The sequence below is a fragment of the Coenobita brevimanus genome, chromosome 64, assembly GCF_032717465.1.
Source record: "Coenobita brevimanus isolate Jiangsu-jjx chromosome 64, ASM3271746v2, whole genome shotgun sequence".
NCBI lineage: Eukaryota > Metazoa > Arthropoda > Malacostraca > Decapoda > Coenobitidae > Coenobita > Coenobita brevimanus.
The window spans coordinates 29,334,214-29,354,346 of NC_137017.1; the positions used below are offsets into that span (position 1 = coordinate 29,334,214).

The 20,133-nt window shown below is 40.3% G+C and overlaps 1 protein-coding gene across 1 annotated transcript in view; it reads right to left on the minus strand.

Annotated features, from left to right (window-relative positions):
* The window catches only part of LOC145404722 (uncharacterized), a 385,254-nt gene that overhangs the window by 129,871 nt on the left and 235,250 nt on the right, over positions 1 to 20,133 (minus strand). The window lies entirely within an intron of this gene.

A 20,133-nucleotide genomic window follows, 5' to 3' on the forward strand; every position in this document is an offset into this window, starting at 1 on the left:
CTCCTATCAGTGATATCCGTTCGTCTCTGTCTCTATTCGCCTTTTTGTTCGTTTAGATTTTGCTCACTCATAATAGCTGTCGATCTCTGTGCGCTTCTTATCTTCGTCTCCAAAAACCACGTAATATCTCTGACCGTCCTCTTGTCAGTCTCTATTTTCTCTTTGCATTTCATTATAATGATCTCGCTCACTGCTGTCTTTCTATCCTTCTCCTCCCCCCCCCTTCCATTTTCTCTGACTGTCTCCCATCGACCGTCTCTGCGTCTGTCTTTTACTTCAAATATATTTCTTTTTTACATTTCAGCCAGTCCATCAGTCCTTGTCTCTTTTGTGATTGTGTTTTTTTATTTGTACCCATTAGTCCCTCTGTTTGTTCATCTGCCTGTATGTGTGCGTCTCGTATTTGGTTTATAGTTTCACGTTTGCTCTCTCTCTCTCTCTCTCTCTCTCTCTCTCTCTCTCTCTCTCTGACACACACACACACACACACACTGGTCTGTCTGCTTTTCTTTTTACCTCCGCTAAGGAGGTTATTTATTTTACCCCGCGTTTGTTTGTTTGTTTCTGTTAACAGGATTACTCAAAAAGCTATGAACGGATTTGGATGATAATTTGTAGAAGGGTAAATGATTAAATTTTGGACCGGATCCGAATCCGGACCCGGAGTATCCTCCACGGTCTCAAAATGTTCTCAATGAATTTCAGTGAAATATGGTGGAAAGGTGGGTCATTGACCCTGAAAGAAGTGTTTGAATATTGGCGGATCCGTATCCTATATCCACGGATCCGGATCCGGATCTTTTGGCAATGGCATTGGCGGAGGTATGCCCTGTATGAGCGCTTTCTAGTTTATTAATGTATTTTGTCCGTTTATTTACTTTCTTAAGATAATGCATATAAAAGACGTCCTCGGGCTGAATTCATAAAGGACGGGGGTGTGTAAAGGAAGAAAAAGAAAGAAGACAAAGATAACGAAAAGAATGAGAAGAGAGAGAGAAAAGAGGACATAAGTGGGAGATAAGAGATAGAGTCTGAACCTAATCCTTCTTGGATAAAGAAAAGAAATGAAGAAGGAAAAGACGATGAAAGAATTGTGGAAGGAAGGTTACGGGGAACTGGGAGAAGCCAGTAATACATGACGTGATTAGATGATAAAGAGAGACTGAAGGGGAGGGGAGTGGGCTGGGATCTGAGGTGCAGGGATTCAGGGAGGATTGAGGAAAGAGAGAGAGAGAGAGAGAGAGAGAGACCCCAGACGACCTGAGGCAACCTTCTTTCACGTAACGGGGTATGTATTGATTGCCTGGGGATAGTATTGAAAGTGGCATCGAGAACTGTCGTAACACCTCTTCCTTAGCGATTTATTTTGCATTATACACTTGTAACATTATCCTGTATTCTGTTTACAGGTATTAATCGTAAGTTTGCATCGATAACATAATGGAGGATATTGAGGCGTGACCTGCAGAATGTCACTTAGGAAGAGGTGTTACGTAATCTCCAGGGCGACTTGATATACGACCCGTAGTTTCAGGTCAGGTTCTGGGGTAGGCGTGCATGAGTTTCCTTTTTAGCTGATCACCTGCGATTTTGGGGCTACAGGGTAACTTAAAATATCGACATTGATATTTTTCGTCGTACTTGCATAGATCACGTTTAAGACAGGAAAATATCGTGTGAAAGTAGCCTTGATCTAATATCAAGAACTTGCTGAGCAGCGTTATGCTTCGGCTTTGCCTTATATAAGGAAAATGCAGTATCAAAGACTGGCCCATCTTTTTACAGTGTTTGAGGTGTTGCATATAAATTACAGCTAAACTGAAACTTAAAACGCTGCTTGGCAAGTGCTTAATGCAATGTCAAAGCTATTTACACACTATTCGTCTATTTAAAACGCGTTTTGGGCTAATATCACAAAAATTGTCAGTGTCGATATTTGAACTTCCTTGTAGCCCCAAACCCACAAATGGTCAGTAGGAAGAACTCGAGTCCTGTTTTCGTCCCTGTCACACCCTTAGACAGGTTCATATTCTCCTTAGCCCTGCTTCTGCGGTACAGTTGGGTATCTGGACGTAGCACCAACGATTGTGTGTCTTATTCTAGGGGAAGAATGAACCTTAACAAAAATTAATTGCCTTTGTGCAGTAGAGAAGCATTATTCCTGAGTTGTCTTCTGCTTCTGCTTCAGTTTTCCCGTGAAAAAAAAAAAAGCACGAATATGCAGAGATCTTCCAGCTTCTATGTGCAGATCACAGGCACAGAAGCGTGAGAGTAACAGATCTCCGGGAATCTATCTTTATATCTATCTGTTTGTCTATCTCTCTATCTTCCTGCCGATATATACATCTATCCATTTCTGTCTGTCTGCCTATCTATCTATATATATATATATATATATATATATATATATATATATATATATATATATATATATATATATGTATATATATATATATATATATATATATATATATATATATATATATATATATATAATATGTGTTTGTGTGTGTATGTGTGTGTGTGTGTGTGTGTGTGTGTGTGTGTCAGGGGTCGTAAACAAACAAAAATGTTACAATAAAAAAGAAATTTAACAAATGCTGTGAGAAGAAAGATAAGCCTCTGTTGGGGTGGGTGGGGAATACCAAGCAGATAATCTGAGGCACAGACAGTAAGAAGGGGAAAAAATTAACATGAGCAGGATAATAAAGTTAAAATAAAAACACAAAAAACAGTTGATAAATGTGGAGAGAGTAAGGGAGAGGGACCGAAAGGACAGAATTTTAAAGAGGAAGCCCTCGCGACGGAAGAGGAGAAAGAAAGGAAGAAAAAAAATATAGGGAAAATAGTAGAGAACATGCTTTAGGTACGAAATGTAAGCTACTTGATGCGGCAGGTTGAAAAACACTGATGGTACGTGAACTGGGGGAGAAAAAAAATGAATTGAGAAAAGAGGGACAGAAAGAAGAAAAAATGTAAAACTGTGTCTACGTATTTTAAAAGGCGGCTTGCACATGCCTGACAGGGGCAGGCAGAGTTACTTTACAAATTCAAGCCTTTTTTCACGAGGACTGGAGGGAAATATTAATGGGGAAACTAGAACACATTTTTTTTTTTTCTGTAACTGGGAAAGTAAGCCACCCCGGACTATTGCTTCACGTCCGGGTGTATGTGTGGAAGGTTGTTGATGTCGAGCTCAAAAGGGAAAAACGTGAATGAAAAAATGAGTGGGACGGTGGGAAAGAGAGCGAGGGGTATTTTGGGCAGAAACGTTGAGGAAAAGGAGAGATGAATAGTAAAAAAAAAAAAAAAAAAAAAAAAAAAAAAACAAGTGCTCTGAGGGGTATGACATAATGATGCTGAATTTTAGGAAGGAAGAGGAAAGAAAGAGGAGTGTAATGCAGATTGAGAAAAAATGGGAAATTAAGAAAACTGAAAAGACGAGAAAACAAAAACTTACAAAAAATAAAACACAAATAGCCGAAAGCAAATAGTGAATCATATAAGAAGGGTGGATAGGACACGAGGATTTCAGACATACACAGAGAACATCTTCAGCAGCCTCATTTGCACTGTTCTCAATAGATTTTTTTTTTTTTTTTTGCTTATATTCTGCCAGTGATTTATAGGCATACGATAAGGTGGTTACGAACACAGCTTAATGTTGTCAAAATCTTGTTATTGTTTTTGATTAACTCCGGTGTGTCTGGTCGAGCAGATCCATCAACCGAAGGGCCGTTCCGTGCAGTGAAACGGTGATACCTTGTCATAGAGATCACCTCGCCACAACAAGGTGTGGGGAAAAGTGTTAAGGTTTGGTTCTCTGATGGACTCCGCATTTGCGACTCCATCCAAATAACAAGGGCACAATGGAAGGCGTGGACATTGCAAGAGGGGAACAAGTCAAGAGTGAGAGCAGTGGAAATGAGTTACTTGAGAGGAGCATGTGGAGTGACGTGGAGGGACAGGTTGACGAATGAAGAAGTGAAGGAACGTTGTGGGGTAGATGTGGATGTGGTTGAAAAGATTAGGAGAAATACACTGAGGTGGTTTGGACATGTGGAGAGAATGGAGAATGAAAGACTGACTAAGAGGGTGTATGTAGGTGAGGTGGAGGGAGGGAGAGGGAGGGGTAGACCGAGGATGAGGTGGAGGGATGGAGTTGAGAGGTATATGAGGGAGGGGGGGGTGAGTTGGGGGGAGGGAAGTCAAATGGTGGGTGACAGAGTGACTTGGAGGCGTTTTGTCTGCGGCCACCCTTTGCGGGATTAGGGCGTCGGGCTATAGATATAGATAGACAATGGAAGACTTCCCATCACCCTGTTATTTGGTTATGTGGTTAGCACCCAGCGTTGTAAATGGTTTCTTTGCTTAGGGGAAATCATTAGGCTTGTCACTCAGTGGAGACCTATTGAAATGGAAAGAAGAGTAATAAAAAGTGACAGGAAGGATGGGAGGTACAGGAAGAGAGCAGGACAGACAAAAAATGATAAATGTGAAGGAAGTTATAGACAGCACTACACTGGGTGAGTGGATGATGGTCGTTACCGCCTACCACCATACAATAAAAATCAGCACGTATAAACGAAAATTAAGTACGAGACGGATAAAGATTAAAATGCTCTTACAATATATTCAGTGAAAGAGAAGACGAAGAAGAAGAAAAAAAGAAAAAAGTTAAGAGGGCAACTCAGGCGGAAAAAAAGAAAAAAAGAAAAGAGAAGAAAAGCCGAGAGGAAATGACCTATAAAGACGGAGAAGGAGGTAGTAAAAGACAGGGATTTGAGGCAGAGAGAGTCTAGAAGGAAGAAGAGAAGGGAGTAAATAAGAGATAACTGTAAAAAGTTAGAAATTCAGTGAATAAAATATCTCGCTAAGAAATATAAAAGGAAAAACTTCAAACCCAAAGGATATGATGAAGGCAGAAAGAGGAGACATTGGAGGAAAGGAGGGTTTAGAGGAGAAAGGAGGAATAATCTTAGGCACAAGCTTTCATAAAGTTAAAAATGATGAGAGGAAAGATGAAAGAGCTGTTGTACAAATAGTGACAGAAGATACACACTAAAATAATAAGAAGAAGCAAGACCTCATGTCAGAATTAGATGACAAGGATAAAAGACAGAAAAATGGGTTTGGAGAACAGTGATTTGAGGTACGGTAGTCAAGCATAACAGTTCGCCTCTTCCATCCAAAACAGTACAGGTTTCTCTCTTCAGTTCCCCTCTTGTTACACTGTGTCTGCTTCACACTTAAGGCATATCCATCAGTTTCTTTCCTGGCGCATCATATTGAAGAAAATAATCTATGGACAGAAAAAATAGCTAGTGGAGAAAGTGAGGATAGTAGAGGTAATATATTCTAAGAACTTTTGTCCCTGTTTGGCCAGGCATTCAGGATAGAAGGCCTGAAAAAAAAAAAATCCGAATTATGCGGAAGTAAGGAATGGAAAACTAACTCAACGTGGAGATGATAATGATAAAAAGAACTCAAAGCCAGGAAGAAAGAAGACAGAGATAGGGCTTTGTGGCAAGGACGTCCAGGGAGAGAAAAGAAAAAGGAGAGAAAATAGCAAAGACAACGAGATATAACAGAAAATAAGAATGAGATGAAACGAGAGGGGACAGAGGAAGGGAGAGCCCGGAAGCACAGTACAGGAAGGTAGTGCGGGGGATAAGTAAGTCTTTTGAAGCACAGGTCTTTAATAAGCAAAGGATATAGAGAGGAAAGAGGTAAAAACAAGAAAAAACATTCAGAAGTGCACCAGCCGATCTCATCATCTGATCTACAGTAAGGGCCGAAGATTTAACTTTCCTGGCGACTTTGATTTTTGGTCGATTACATTCAAGAGCGAATTACTTTGACCTTTGGCAGATTGTTCTCAAAATGCTAACCCCCCCCCTTTTTTTTTTCTTGCATAACCCTGTACCCTTTCACCAAATAATTGATCTAACTCTGATAAAACCACTGAAGCTGAATTTTGCTTGGTCAGGTTGGATCTGGCTACGTAACCTTGACCTTTGACGTCTTCTCAGAACAGCAGCTCGGTCCCTCGGGCGACCCTCAACCCCTCCGGATTTGGTTAAAGCTGGATAAGAATTGTTGATTTAATTTGTACACACACACACACACACACACACACACACACACACACACACACACACACACACACACACACACACACACACACACACACACACACACACACACACACACACACACACACACACACACACACACACACACACACACACACACACACTTATGCACTCACTCATGTACGTTCACGTCACATACAAAGAAATTAACACACATAAACACACACACGTCAGTCAAATCCTAACAGCGACACACACACGTAAGTCGAATCCTAACAGCGGTTCGCATTTCGCGAGCTCAGATGTAAATGCAGTGCAAGCATAGTGACGCATAAAATGCAGTGTAATACAGGAAACTACATGGAAGTGATGGTAGATGTGGATATGCAGTAAAGAAGACGTTTAGGAAGAAAGGAAAGTGGAAGAAAAATATCAGGAGAAGGAGGAGGGTAATGATACCTAAGAAATGGATTATAAGAAATAAAATGTTGCAAAGGCGAGATACTGAATTTATGGGAAAAAGGAAGATTGAGACAGAGAGGAATTTCAGAAAAGGAGAAATTGACAATTTCGACTGATGGAAAAGCTAAAAGAATAAGGGAAGAAATGGTAGGGATGCGAGGGAGAAGAAGATGAAATTAGTAAAACAACGTCCAGACTTAATGTCGGAAAAGAGAAAAGAAAATGGAGGGGAAAGACAGGGATTTCAGGAGAGGGTGTTGAGGGCGAGAGAAGGAATGGCGACTGGAGAAATAATATAGATAAAAAGAGAGTATATTAGGGCAAGGGAATGTATGGAAGATAATGAGAAGAAAAAAACAGGACACAGAAAAATAATAGAAATAGGAAGAGGAGGGTATAAGAAATTGTGAAAAGAATAAAAACTAGAAAACGAAGGTAATAGAAAAGAAAAAAATAGTGCTGGAACGAAATAATGAGGAGAGAGAGAGAGAGAGAGAGAGAGAGAGAGAGAGAGTGAGTGAGAGAGAGAGAGAGAGAGAGAGAGAGAGAGAGAGAGAGAGAGAGAGAGAATAAAGTAAAATATTTGTAGAAAAATTAAAGCTGCGGCAAGACAAGATGGCGAATATACAGGAAATCTCATTTATATGTATTTACAGATTTCAAGCAAAGATAACCAAGAGGAGAGAAATTAAATAAGGGTGACAAAGCGACATCAAAAGTAAAGACTAACGATACAGACAACGCAGAAGAGATAAAATAGTAAAATTAACATGCCATGATAAATCGCGAATAACTCGATTTAAACCTTGTTCTCTCCAGGTGGTTATATGTAGCGTAGGGTAAAGTATGCGAACTGGAATGGGTCAGAAAAATCCTTCATTACCTCTTCTCTGGAGGGCATACCCCTTGATATGGTGGTGGGTAGTCAAGATGAAAGTATACATCATCTGATTATAGATGTTAAAACATTCAGACGCAGTTTTCTTTCCAATCATCAGGCGATTTTATTCAGCTTGGGAGAGACTTTTTCACCTGGAGGGGTTGTCTGTTGCCGTCATTAATTCCTTTCAGATCGTGAGGGCTTTTTGACATGAATAAAACCGTCTAGAGGTAACGAGACCATGATAAGTGACACTCAGGATGTAGGTGTAAGATTCGGTATGTAATAAAGGGAGGGGTAGAGTCACTAACCCAGTAAAAAAGGACGAATAAAAAAAAAATGAGTTTAAGAAAAGGTGAAGCAAAACTGACTGAAGAAAAGAAAAAGAAAATACTCGTAGGGAGAGAAAGAGAGCGCCAAAAGGAAAAAGACAAATTAATTCGAAGAGGGAATGAGAGCGGGGGTAGGAGGAGGGAGGGATAAGTAAGAAAGGAGGATTTGGGGCACGAACATTCTGGGAAGAGAGAGGAAAGGGAAAATGCTAGAAAAGTCTAGAAACGGGGGAAATAAAATGTGGCAAAAAGAGAAGCCTAAGAAGTATAAACAAGAAGAGGGAACAGGAAAACGACCAAGAAAATTGAGGAATAAAGAAATTGAGAAAATAAAAATACTGATAAGTGGTGGCGATTAACGAGAAGAAAAAGCAGAGTGGGAAGACAGTCTACGATATTCAGGGAGCGAAAAAGTAAGGGAAAGAGAATCCAGGGAAGATGAAAGTAAAAATAACTGGATAATACGAGGAAAAGAAATACACAAAAATACTGCCTTGGAGCGAGGACAAATTTACCCTGTCATAATTGGAACAGATTTAGTCTTCTGTTCCAGCGCTAATGTTTTCTGTTTGTTAACGCCAGATGCTTTTGTTCAGGTACGAGATCCTTTTGTTCAGGTGAGTGGGAATAGGAACGTGTGAGTGTTAATTCAGGTACAGTTAACCATCTCATGGCCAGGACAAATGTTTTATTCCATTCCAGTCAGTGCCAGACTTATTTTATTCAGGTGAAAGTAGGCCATAGAAGAGTGAGAGAGTCAACAGGAAGAGGGGATGGGAAGAGAGAAGGGGAGTAGGGGGAAGGAGGAAGGGAGGTGAGAAGGAAGAGGAACTGGGGTGAGAATCTAGAAGAGAGTGAGCTGGAAGGGGAAAAGGAGAAAGAGGGAAGAGGAGAGGGAATAAAAGGGAAGGAGGGGATGTGTGAGAGGGAAGAGGAGTAAGAGAGAAGAGGAATAAGAGGAAGGAGAAGGGGAGCAAGAGGGAAGAGAAAGGAGAGTAAGAGAGAAGGTGGAGAGTAGTAAGAGGGAATGGAATGTGGAGTATGATGGAAGGTGGATAGGGGTGAAAGATGAGATTTTGAGACAAGAACATTTTGAGATAGCAGAAGTCAAGGAAGAATGTAATCAACACAAGCTTATGGATAAGACAACCAAAATAACTACATATGTAAAACACTAATGTAAGAAAAAAGCACAATTCTGGAGTAAGGAGTACAAAAACATGAGAAGCAGAAAAGAACAATAAAAGAAACGCAAGCAAGAGTAAGGACGGGACAGCCAAAATAATAAGGAAAATAAAGGGAGGTTATGAGAGACATAGAAGAATAAGTTAAAAACAATATAGTAAGAGGAAACATTTATGAAAAACAACTGAGTACAAGAATAACTAAACTAAGATAGAAAAGAAACAGAATATCAGACTAATAAACAAGAAAGACTACAGTAAAAGCAGCATAATGGGGGAAAATAAGACCATGAGGCGAAAGAAAAAGGGAAAATATTAGAGAGGTAAACAATTAGATATACATAACCAAAATAACAAGGGAATTACGGAAGATCATAAGAATGACGAATAGAAATAGAAAAAAAGCAACTAAGTCGAGAGTGTAAGAATGGATATTGTAAGTAAAATCTCAAGCCTGTACGACGATACGCAGAAAACGAAAGATGAAAGGTCGAGACGTGGGATCATATTCTCATCATTAGAGGTTTCTGGCGTTGTTTTCTCAGCGATTGAACATGGATATTGTATCTTACACACACACACACACACACACACACACACACACACACACACCAGAAACTGAACAAAATCGAGTGTAGGTAGCAAGAATACAACGAAAAATGTCACTGGACTGAAAGTGTTAAACTCTTCGATTGAAAAGCCTCTGCCTGTCTGAATAAAACCGTCTGGCTGCCGGAAAAAAACAAAACAAAAATGACGTCCATGGCAGAAAATGATGAACAGGAAATGAAAATAAAAAAGAGAAAAAGTGAAGGAAAAAGATAAGAATAGAAAGAGGAACGAGAGCTGGTGAATGAATAGGTAAGAAGAAAAAAAATAGAAGAAAAGAAAGCAAGATGAAAGGAGAATCAGTGACTAAAACGAAGGAGGGAAAGTTAAAAAGTGTCTGAGGGGGAATGAGAAAGAAAGGAGAAGGTGACGCAAAGGAAACTAATTTCAAGGAGAGAGAGAGAGAGAGAGAGAGAGTGAGGCAGACGTTGACAGATATTATTAAAAATACAAACTAACTCTACCCCGACCACCTCCACTATTCATTTCAACCATTTTATCTGCCGACATGTTTTGCCCGTGTTACCTTTATTAAATCTCTCTCTCTCTCTTTCTCTCTCTCTCTCTCTGAAATTACCAGCCCCTCCTCAGTCCTTGTTTTTCTCTCTCGTCTTATTAAACTCTGTTCCCTTCCAGCAACACCTCGTCAGTTTTGCCCCTTCCTATTTTGTTTCTTCTTATTATTATACAGTATTTTTGGTCGTTGGGTGTTTCCCTTTATTCTGTATATGGTGCTGAAAGATTGGCTGTTGATTTTTGATGATGATGATGATGATGATGGGGAGAACAAGTATGATGATGATAGTGGCGGTTGTTGTGGTGATGGTCGTGGTGGTTGAAAGATAAGACATTGATTCTTGATGATGATGATGATGATGATTAGAACAAGTATGATGATGATGGCGGCGGTTGTGGTGGTGATGATGATGATGGTGGTGATGTGATAATTATTCGTATATCGCCTGACGACGACAGTGATAAAAATGATGATGATGGTGATGCTGCTGCTGCTGCTGCTGCTGCTGATGATGATGATGATGATGATGATGATGATGATGATGATGACAGTCTTTGGTTTCCTGCCTTTGTTTCAACATTTCTCTTTCATTAACTTTTTCTACATTTCTTTTTACCTTCACTTTTTCTCTTTCTTTCGTTCTGCGGTGTTCTTATTTTTCTGGCGTTTCTTTTCTATCTGTTATTTCCTTTTTCCTTCACAGAATACGGTACTCGAAATTTCGGTCTCCAGTCCTCCTCCTCCACCTCCTCTTCCACCTCCTCCTCCTCCTCCTCCTCCTCCTCCTTCTTCGTCTTCTCCGCCTTCTTTTTCCTCATCTTCTCCGCCTTCTTTTTCCTCATCTTCTTTCCCCTCATCTTTATCTGCCATTTTCTGTTGTCTCTCTCTCTCTCTCTCAATATTTTTTCCTCCTTATAGGTCAATTAGCTTCATTGCTTTTGCTACGTTTTCTGTCTTTCCTCCGTCTTTCATTTTTGCCTGTCTGTCTGCCTGTCGCTGTCTGTGCGTGCGTGTGTATGTCTTCCTGTCCGTCTCTCCGTCCTTATGTCTATGTCTACCTGTCTATGTCTCTGTCCGTCTGGCTGTCTCTCTGACCGTCTGTCTAAGTCTATCTAACTGTATGTTTCTCTGTCCGTCTGTCTATCTAACTGTCCGTCTCTGTCCTTATGTCCAAGTCTGTTTACCTGTCCATCTCTGCCTAAATCTGCCTGTCCGTCTCCGTCTGTATGTCTAAGTTTGTCTACCTGTCCATCTCTCTGTCCGTATGTTTCAGTCTGTCTACCTGTCCGTCTGTCTGTCTGTTTTGGAAGACACTCACACTCAGAGTTCATATGTTATGGCCACAAATTACATGCCCCCAGAATTTCACCGTAAAAACTCGATTGTCACGCCACATTCATTACATATTTACCATACCCTCATTCACTCTCTGTAATTTCCCTTTCAACCTTGTCCTTGGTCTTTTAATTTGATCTTTAAAAAAAATGGAAAATCAAAGTAACATTGTATTTTTAACTCATCCAAGCGTTGGACGTTATTTTCTATTTTATTCATGCTTCTTTCAGACACATTTATGTAACCTAAAAGTAGCATCGAAATGGTCGGGTAAGGTTTAACATTCAAATATGTAACATTCATAATCACTGTCACTGTTGAAGGTAGGAAGAATTATATATGGAGCACGTCATATGAGCGAGGGGGTAAACATTTAAAGCTGTCAATATGGAAAGAGGTGAATATCAGAATCAGTTTAACTATTCAACATTGGGTGGAATGTAAATTTTTTGATGGCAGAAACAGCAGAGTCAAATGAGTGCATGGATGCCAGTCAAAGCTAGGGAAAAAAGATCGAAGATTGGAGTTAATTAAAGTGACAGTAAAAGACGGGCAGGAACGGAAAAAAAAAATCAGGAAGAGAACGTTAATGAAGAATAGTGAATAAGAAAACAGATGGAGCGTATATTATTGGGTGACGTAAACTGAGCCTAACTGAACGAAAAGTAATACGCAGAATTTAACTGAACCTATCATACACGAAGCCAAACTGAACACACGTAAAAAGAACGAAGCCTGTAGTCCTTTTACGTCTTCCTGGCATAGAATTGTGTTCCTTTGCAACATATTTCTCGTAGCCCAGTGGCAAAAATAAACAATATGGCTCTACGTTTTTCCAGTACCACTTCTTCGTGACTAGCATCATACTTGAATTTTAATCTGTTGCTACATCTCAGCGTTTACGATGGAGAGATGACAGTTCTTGGCCAGGTTAGAGTACAAGGAGTACAGTTGATTGAAAGTAACTGGAAAGAGACTAAAAAATAAACATAACGAAGCACTAGAGAATATAAGTAAATGGAATGAAATCAAACTGAATGAAAGTAACATGAACGTAGCCTAACAAAGTTAAAAAGGAGTGAAGCTTAACGAGAGAGGGAGAGAGAGAGAGAGAGAGAGAGAGAGAGAGAGAGAGAGAGAGAGAGAGAGAAACAAAACCTGATGGAACCGAATATAATAGCGACAAAGCCTAGAAAAACAAAAAGTATCAGCGATGGAACCTTAAAATAACAGTTTTATCCTATCTCCCGGCGATTGGACTCGGCTATAGTAGAGTTTTAAGATTAAGATTGTAGTGTTTAAACTTAGTCTTCATTAATCCCTCCACTTAACGCAACAAGTAACAATAATAAACAAAAGCTGGGTCACCGGATTCAAGGGGTTAATCAGTGAGTTTCCTTCGCTGTGGTATCGTTGCATGGGAGACCACCAATAGGCAAAAGAATATCGTTCTAGTATTTAGTCGAGCAGTTTTGGAGTTCGTACACAAAATTATGAAAAGTTCTTTATGTCTGTAGACTTTATCATTGAGAATCGGTTGTCATTATTCACTGTCATATTATTTATCGTAACAAAGTGGATCGATATCTGTGTCCGCGACTGTACGATTCATCATTCATTGCCAGACGCCATGTATCCCAAACGGGGTGGCCAAGGGCTTAGAGTTAATTGTTTTACAGGGAGGGGCACTAATCCTCCACCAACCCCACTTGACACGTAGGGAGTAAGTTATGCCAACAGCATCTGGTGTTCCCAGGCGGTCACCCATCCAAGTACTAACCAGACCCAACGTTGCTTATAATAATATAAAATCACTTAACTACAAGGAAGCGTTTATTATTATTAGTAGTAGTAGTAGTAGTATCTTCTTAGCCACAGACAATGAAAGCGATATCTAACTGCTGCAGTTCTATAGGTCATTCCTAAGTGTACTGAAATTGAGCGCTGGTTGGAGGAATATACCACACACACACACACACACACACACACACACACACACACACACACACACACACACGTCTTTGTAGGGAACGGTTTAGCTCCTTTAGTCTGACAACGTATTTTTATATTTTCTTCGTGCTGCCACCACACAATATTATTTACCTGGGATAGACCTTTAGTACTAGTGGGACAAATCAAGGGTATAACTAACTCCTCTAGCATGAAAAAAAAAAAAACCGTTCTGAACAAAATAGTGTGCAGATAGTAAGAATGAAATGGTCATCGGATTGAAGGGGTTGATGAACAAAGATGGCAGCACTGGAACAAATACCGTAAATTAAAAGGCAGTTGGAATGGGGACGAAATATTATAAAAAGTGAATTAAAATTAAGTGAATGAAAATCAGATATATAGAGAGGTGAATTCACAATGCATGAAGATAATAGAGATGAAGCCTAAACTAGCAGAATTTATCAGGACTGTGGCTGAAATGTGTGACAGAATTGGAACTGTAAAAAATGTTATTAGAGCAGAATGGACGCGGGTAATATAACAAAAGCGCAAAAAGTGCTATCTGTGCTTTTCAAAATCAATAGGAGTAAGAATTTAAAAAAAAAAAAAAAAGAGGCACAGAGGTATAGGTACACAAAGAGGGATACATATACACAGACGCGAGTGCACACGAGCTCACACACATGCACACATATACTTACAAATAAATGTACACACACACACACACACACACACACACACACACACACACACACACACACAACACACACACACACACACACACACACACACACACAACACACACACACACACACACACACACACACACACAAATGCTATATATCTGTCTGTCTGTGTTTCCCCCCCCACACACACACACAAAACTCCCATATATATGTTTGTCTGTCCGTCTGTTTCCTCACAAACACAAACAACATCCAACCATTAATTATTTTTTCTTCCATTCCTTCCCAACAACCAAACGGGGATAAAAGTCTTGGGCACAGGCGCGCCAAGTTTCGTGTTAGCCCCTAAAAAAGAAGGGAAGCCAATATGAAAAGGGAACACTGAAAAACAATAAAAAAAAGACGGGGAATATTTTTGCTATATTTGATCAAAGGGCAAGCCAGCCAAGTTCAAAGTTAATTGGACTAAAAAAAAGGAATGACGGTCAGTTGATATTTTTTGCGCTGCGAACTAAGAAAAGTGAGGAACTGAACGCGAGGTGAAATACTTCCTGCCTTTCGGCCGGTTTGAAAGAGTGGCGGAAACGGAATTATTTGACAGCGAGAATAAGGAAGCATGGTAGAAATCAAGGCGTACTGCAATGGAATCAGCTATTACAAATATGGAGAAGAATATGATGGAGTTAAGGATACATATGACAGTTTGTTAAAATGAAAGACTAAATAGTCTTGTATTAAGTAATGGAAAGAGATTGTGAAAGCTGAGAAAATTTTTGAGTTACAATATACATGATACTATAGGAATGTGAAATACTACTCTGATGGATGTCACTAGAAACGAGGCACTGAAATAGCTATCATAAAAAGTGTGGAGAATATGTAAAGGTGTGGCTTATACTGCAAAAAGAAACAGAAAATAGAAGACGTTGAGGAAGTACTGTACATCACAGTTTCTTATAACAGGATGATAAGAAGGGGAACCGTAAAATAATACGTAAAAGAAACATACTAACCGCCTGAGTACGATGAACAGTGCGGGCCGAAAATAACGCTGTTTTAGAAAATCATCTGGCGGTATCTTGTGTGTTTCGGGAACTGCTGAGTATGCTGGTGTGGGTCTGGGTGTGGCACTGGGTGTGGGTGTAGGTGTGTGTGTGGCAGTGGGTGTTGATTTTAATAATAGTAATTTTCGGTTTATTTATTCAACGCAGCCAGTGGCTGGAAACACTTAACTCCTTAATCTGGTGTCCGAACCTAAGGGGATCAACAGGATGACCTTGGCCGCTCCCGAGGAGCGCCGACATACTACCAAGCCTCGCTGAGGTTAGAGTGAGGCGTGGGCACAAAGGGACAGACCGCCTAATTTTTACCCCGCTAAGTTTCCTGCCCTTGAGAGTCTTCCACCACAACGCGCCTTGAACTGCACTTGACAGGTGCGACCTAACCTCACCCACATAACTAGCGCAATCTGACCGAGGCGCTAGAGTAGAATGCTCTATCAACCGCACCACCATGTGTGTGTGTGGGGGGGGGGCAGTGGGGGTAGGAAATAAACATATGAATTAAACTAGACATTGATTACGCTGACTGAGCCGTCCCTGCAACACAGAAGGAATCTCCCGCCAGAAGGGAAGAGGGGCGGTATTTTTGTGCCACCCAGTGTGTAACGAACAGCCTTGCTACTGTCAGAATATTTTTAGCGTCGTAGGAAAGATCTCTCGTACTGAAGGGATAAATATTGCTCCTCCATTTCGAGAAGTCACTCATAAGTCGACCATAATTTTTGAGAGAGAGAGAGAGAGAGAGAATAATTATGCTGAAGAAGGTAGTGTCTGAGAACCTTACAACCGAAATCCATTGAAATTAACTCATATATCTCCATTAACCCCCACAGGTATTTTTTTTTCCTTTCTGCTTACAACTTATTATTTTCCTTTACCCACAGCTTATTTTTTCTCCTTTCTACCCACAACTTATTTCTTCCCTTTACCCTTAGCTTGTTTTTTTCCTTTCTACCCATAGCTTATTTTTTTCCTTTCAGCCCACAGCTTATTTTTTCTCTATCCACAGCTTATTTTTTTCCTTTACCCACAGCTTTTTTTCGTTTCTACCCACAGCTTATTGTTTTCCTTTCTGTCCACAGCTTATTTTTTCCCCTTTCCCACAGCGTATTTTTTTTCCTTTTTACCCACAGCTTATTTCCCTCTACCCACAGCATATTTTTCCCCTCTACCCACAGAATACTTTTTCCTTTTTACCCACAGTTTATTTTTCCCCTCTACCCACAGAATACTTTTTCCTTTTTACCCACAGCTTATTTTTTTTCCCCCTTTCTTCCGCCTAATGATATTACTTTTACTATCGACAGACATATGTATTTTTGCAACCATGGACGATTCAATTACTCCTACCAGTTGACACAAATATTCAGATAAGAAGAAAATCCTGCTTGTGGAATGAGATGAGAGGGTTGTTAGCGTCTTACAATTCTCTTAAGTCGGTATTGTCACGTAAGGAATCTCTTCAGCATCTTTTCCTTAGCGATTTTTTTTCTTGGATGCGGCTTTTTAATATCGATTTGTATTTTGTCCTGAAAATGGTGATGCTGAAGTGATTTAAATGGCACAGAAGAGGATATTAATGAGTAATAGGCAAAATAACTCACTTAGGAAGAGGTGCTATGGAGCTTCCTTAACGACGGGAGTTCGAGTCTTAATCTCTTCAGTACAATGGCTCCTTTCACTTTGCTTAGAAAACACCCCTGGGAGTGAAAAGGGTTGGAAAGTCTCTGTTAACCTCTTCACTCCGATGACCTGTTTCTAATCAATCTTGCTTCCTTCGGGCGATTTTATTTACTCCTTCACTACACCCCATGACTACACCCCTTCACCTCACCCCTTCATTTACACACCTTCACCTCACCCCTGCTACACGAGATCCTCCACTGCACCAAGTCGCCTAAGGGAAGTAAGTGTAAACCATCAAATACGTCACCGGATTCAAGGCCTCAATATGTTTAGTAAAAGGATATAAGCATTTTGTTTTCACTGCCTCTACATTTTATACTGCGAAGAGAGACAAAAATGAAGGAATTAGTTCGCTCTATGATCAAGTTTTATCCCTTTCACTACGTGAGATTTGTCTTAAAATGAATAAAATCGTCTGGTGGCGCAAGACGTAGATAAAATTGAGAAGTCGTCGTCCTGAAGAGGTAGTGGAGGTTGCTTCTGACCCCTTCACTACGAGGTGTGTCTCCTAAACTATCATCTGGAGGAATCAAAAAATTAATAAATAAATTATCCAATGTCATCTTATAGAGCGTTAGTAACTATAATCCTTTCACCTTAACGTGGCCAAGGTTTTCGTCCCTTCCCAGCCTATTTCCCGTAACTCAACGCCGGAATAACACAATACTGCTGTTTTACATCCTTCCCATCGCACTTCTTCGTGACTAGCATAATATTCTAGCGGTTGTGTTACAGATTGATTTTCAAGATGGGGAGATGACAATTCTAGGCCAAGTTAAAGTGAACAAAACGTAGTAATTTGAAGATGGTTGGATGTTCCCCGAATCCTTGTCTCGTTTACTATAATTGTCTGCCGATAGCAAGATGATGTATTAAAAACAAAGTAAGAAATGCACTAAGTAACGTAGTCAGTGATCTAGGAACGTATTACACAACCGGGATTTTGTCGCGAAAATGCCTTACCATAAAGTGAACTGTGTAAGGCAATTAATAATGTACTGTGCTACATAAAGAACAGGAAAAACACTCCATAAAAAGCTAAATGATGTAAAACGAAATAAGTGAGCCAATAAATAATGTACTAAATGTTCAAAAAATATAAAGAAAGTTACGGATGACAATAAAAGGACAGACGAAGTTATTCTCGTTTGCCTATGGGAGAGAGAATCATATTTTTCCTTCTCTCGCGCCACCATTCTTGTTAACTTGTCAAAAAATGAATAGAAAAAATAGAAAAGTAAAACGCTTGCTGAAAAACAGGGAAAATGCCCAGAGGAAAAGTCAATATGAAGAGAGGGAAAGGGAAGATGGGAGAAGGGGAGAGGGGATTGTTGGGACAGTAGGATGGGAGAGGGAGAAGAAAGGGGAGGGATTGGGGGAATAAACACACACACACACACACACACACACACACACACACACACACACACACACACCGCTCGCTGGCGCAGTGGTAACGTTCTCGCTTGCCAACTGGTGGACGGGAGTTCGCGCCTCGCTCAGGTTGCGAAAAGTTTCACTGATGAAGTGGGTGGTTACTGTCCCCCTTGAGCAAGGGGACGGGTGTGTGGGTGTGTGAAGGGCACAGCCTTGCCCTTAGATCGGACTTATGAGCTCTCAGCTCCCTTCCGGGAAGGTAAAAAGCTGACGATCACGACCATCAAGTGTAATGACCGACCCGGTGAATTACACACACACACACACACACACACACACACTGGGATTTGGTAACTCTCCCTAGCGATTTATTCTGCACATTACACCTGAGTATCCTGGTGTGTATCATTCTCGCAAACTGTGTCGGTGTTGTAACGATATAAATAACACACGAGGGAATGTCAGGGCGTAATATATGTAATAAATCGGTCAGAAAAAGGTGTTAGGAAGCCTCGTATGCTACTCAGAATACGACCTTTAGTATAATCAAGTTTTCTATCACCTAGGGGGGCGGGGGCGATTCCATGTCGTTAACCCCTTCACTACAATGATGTCTTCATGCTTGACTTTTGATGTTTCCAAACTATATTATAGTCATAGGGAGATCTCGAATAGTGAGAAGTTAATGAATGTTGTTATTAACACGTCCAGCTGGAAAAGTCTCTTTAGCCGAATATCAACGCCCGGTGGCGGAAAAACTTAAATAGGAATTGAGTCATCGTAACAAAAGAATTCGTAAAAATCTACGGTGTGTGCGGAGTGGAGAGATGTTCTAACTCCTTTATTACATGGGGTCCTTTCTGAGTAAACGTAAACTGTATTGTGTGCTGGTAACAGGAATAATATAAAAAGATTGTCATTATCGTTAATGGATTAATGGAGATTGATATTTATTTCTTCAAGAAAAGAGCTTCCTTGTGAGTTGAATAAGTAGTGACGATAGTAAAGCTAAAAAATACAATTAATCGTAATGAAAGGTTAATGGAAATCGTATCTAACCCTTACGCTGCAAAGTCTTCCCAGAGCTGAATAAAATTGTCTGGCAGTAGGAAGAATACAACATATATGGATGTTTTGTTGCGACCGACTCTCACAAGCCTGTCACTGGCAGGCAGTGGTGCTATACAGGTTCAAGCCGTATTTTACGGGTCTTGAAAGTAACAGATTTGTATGGCCGAGAAATACTACTTTTTCGTCAGTGAGGTGTGGCCTGTGCCCAGCCAATATTTCAAGTAAGGGTAGAAAGTTCTTTTTTCATTTTGCGGTGAGAAGTGCACTTGGAAATTTGTTTTATGAGTGGCTGTGTTTGTGAGTGACGGCGAATTTGTTTTGTCACTGAAAGAACCTTGACACGGTGCGAACATGAGATAATACTTGAGCGGTCAAGCTACTCCTCCCCTATTTAATGTCAGCCATATCGGGGGGACTGATAGACTCATCCGCTACCGACATGGTCACCAGAATCATGAGAATAAATCATAAAAGGTGCCTGTTCTGAAGGGACTAATGAAGGTACCGTAGTTTTAATCTCTTCAGTCAGAGGTCCTTCCTGAATTTAAACAAACATTCAGGAGGCAGCGGAAATAAAACAGAAATCCTCATATTAGTGAAGGGGTTTGAGTTGTGAAAAACTCCTCATTAAAAGACACATTCATTATCTAAATAAAAATCTTGTGGTACTAAGATGAAATGCTGTACAAAAGACGTGCTCAGAATGAAGGGATTAATGAGAGGCTATATTGTATGCAAAATGGAGAGATACTTTAAGTAAATAAGAAGAGACGGTATCCTCAGGTGGAGTTTTTAATCGCCTTGTGAGCGAAGAAGTTCCCTAACTACATGAAGCGGGACTGGGTGGGTGGAAGGCTGAGGGTGACGTGTTGGACTGGGTGGGTG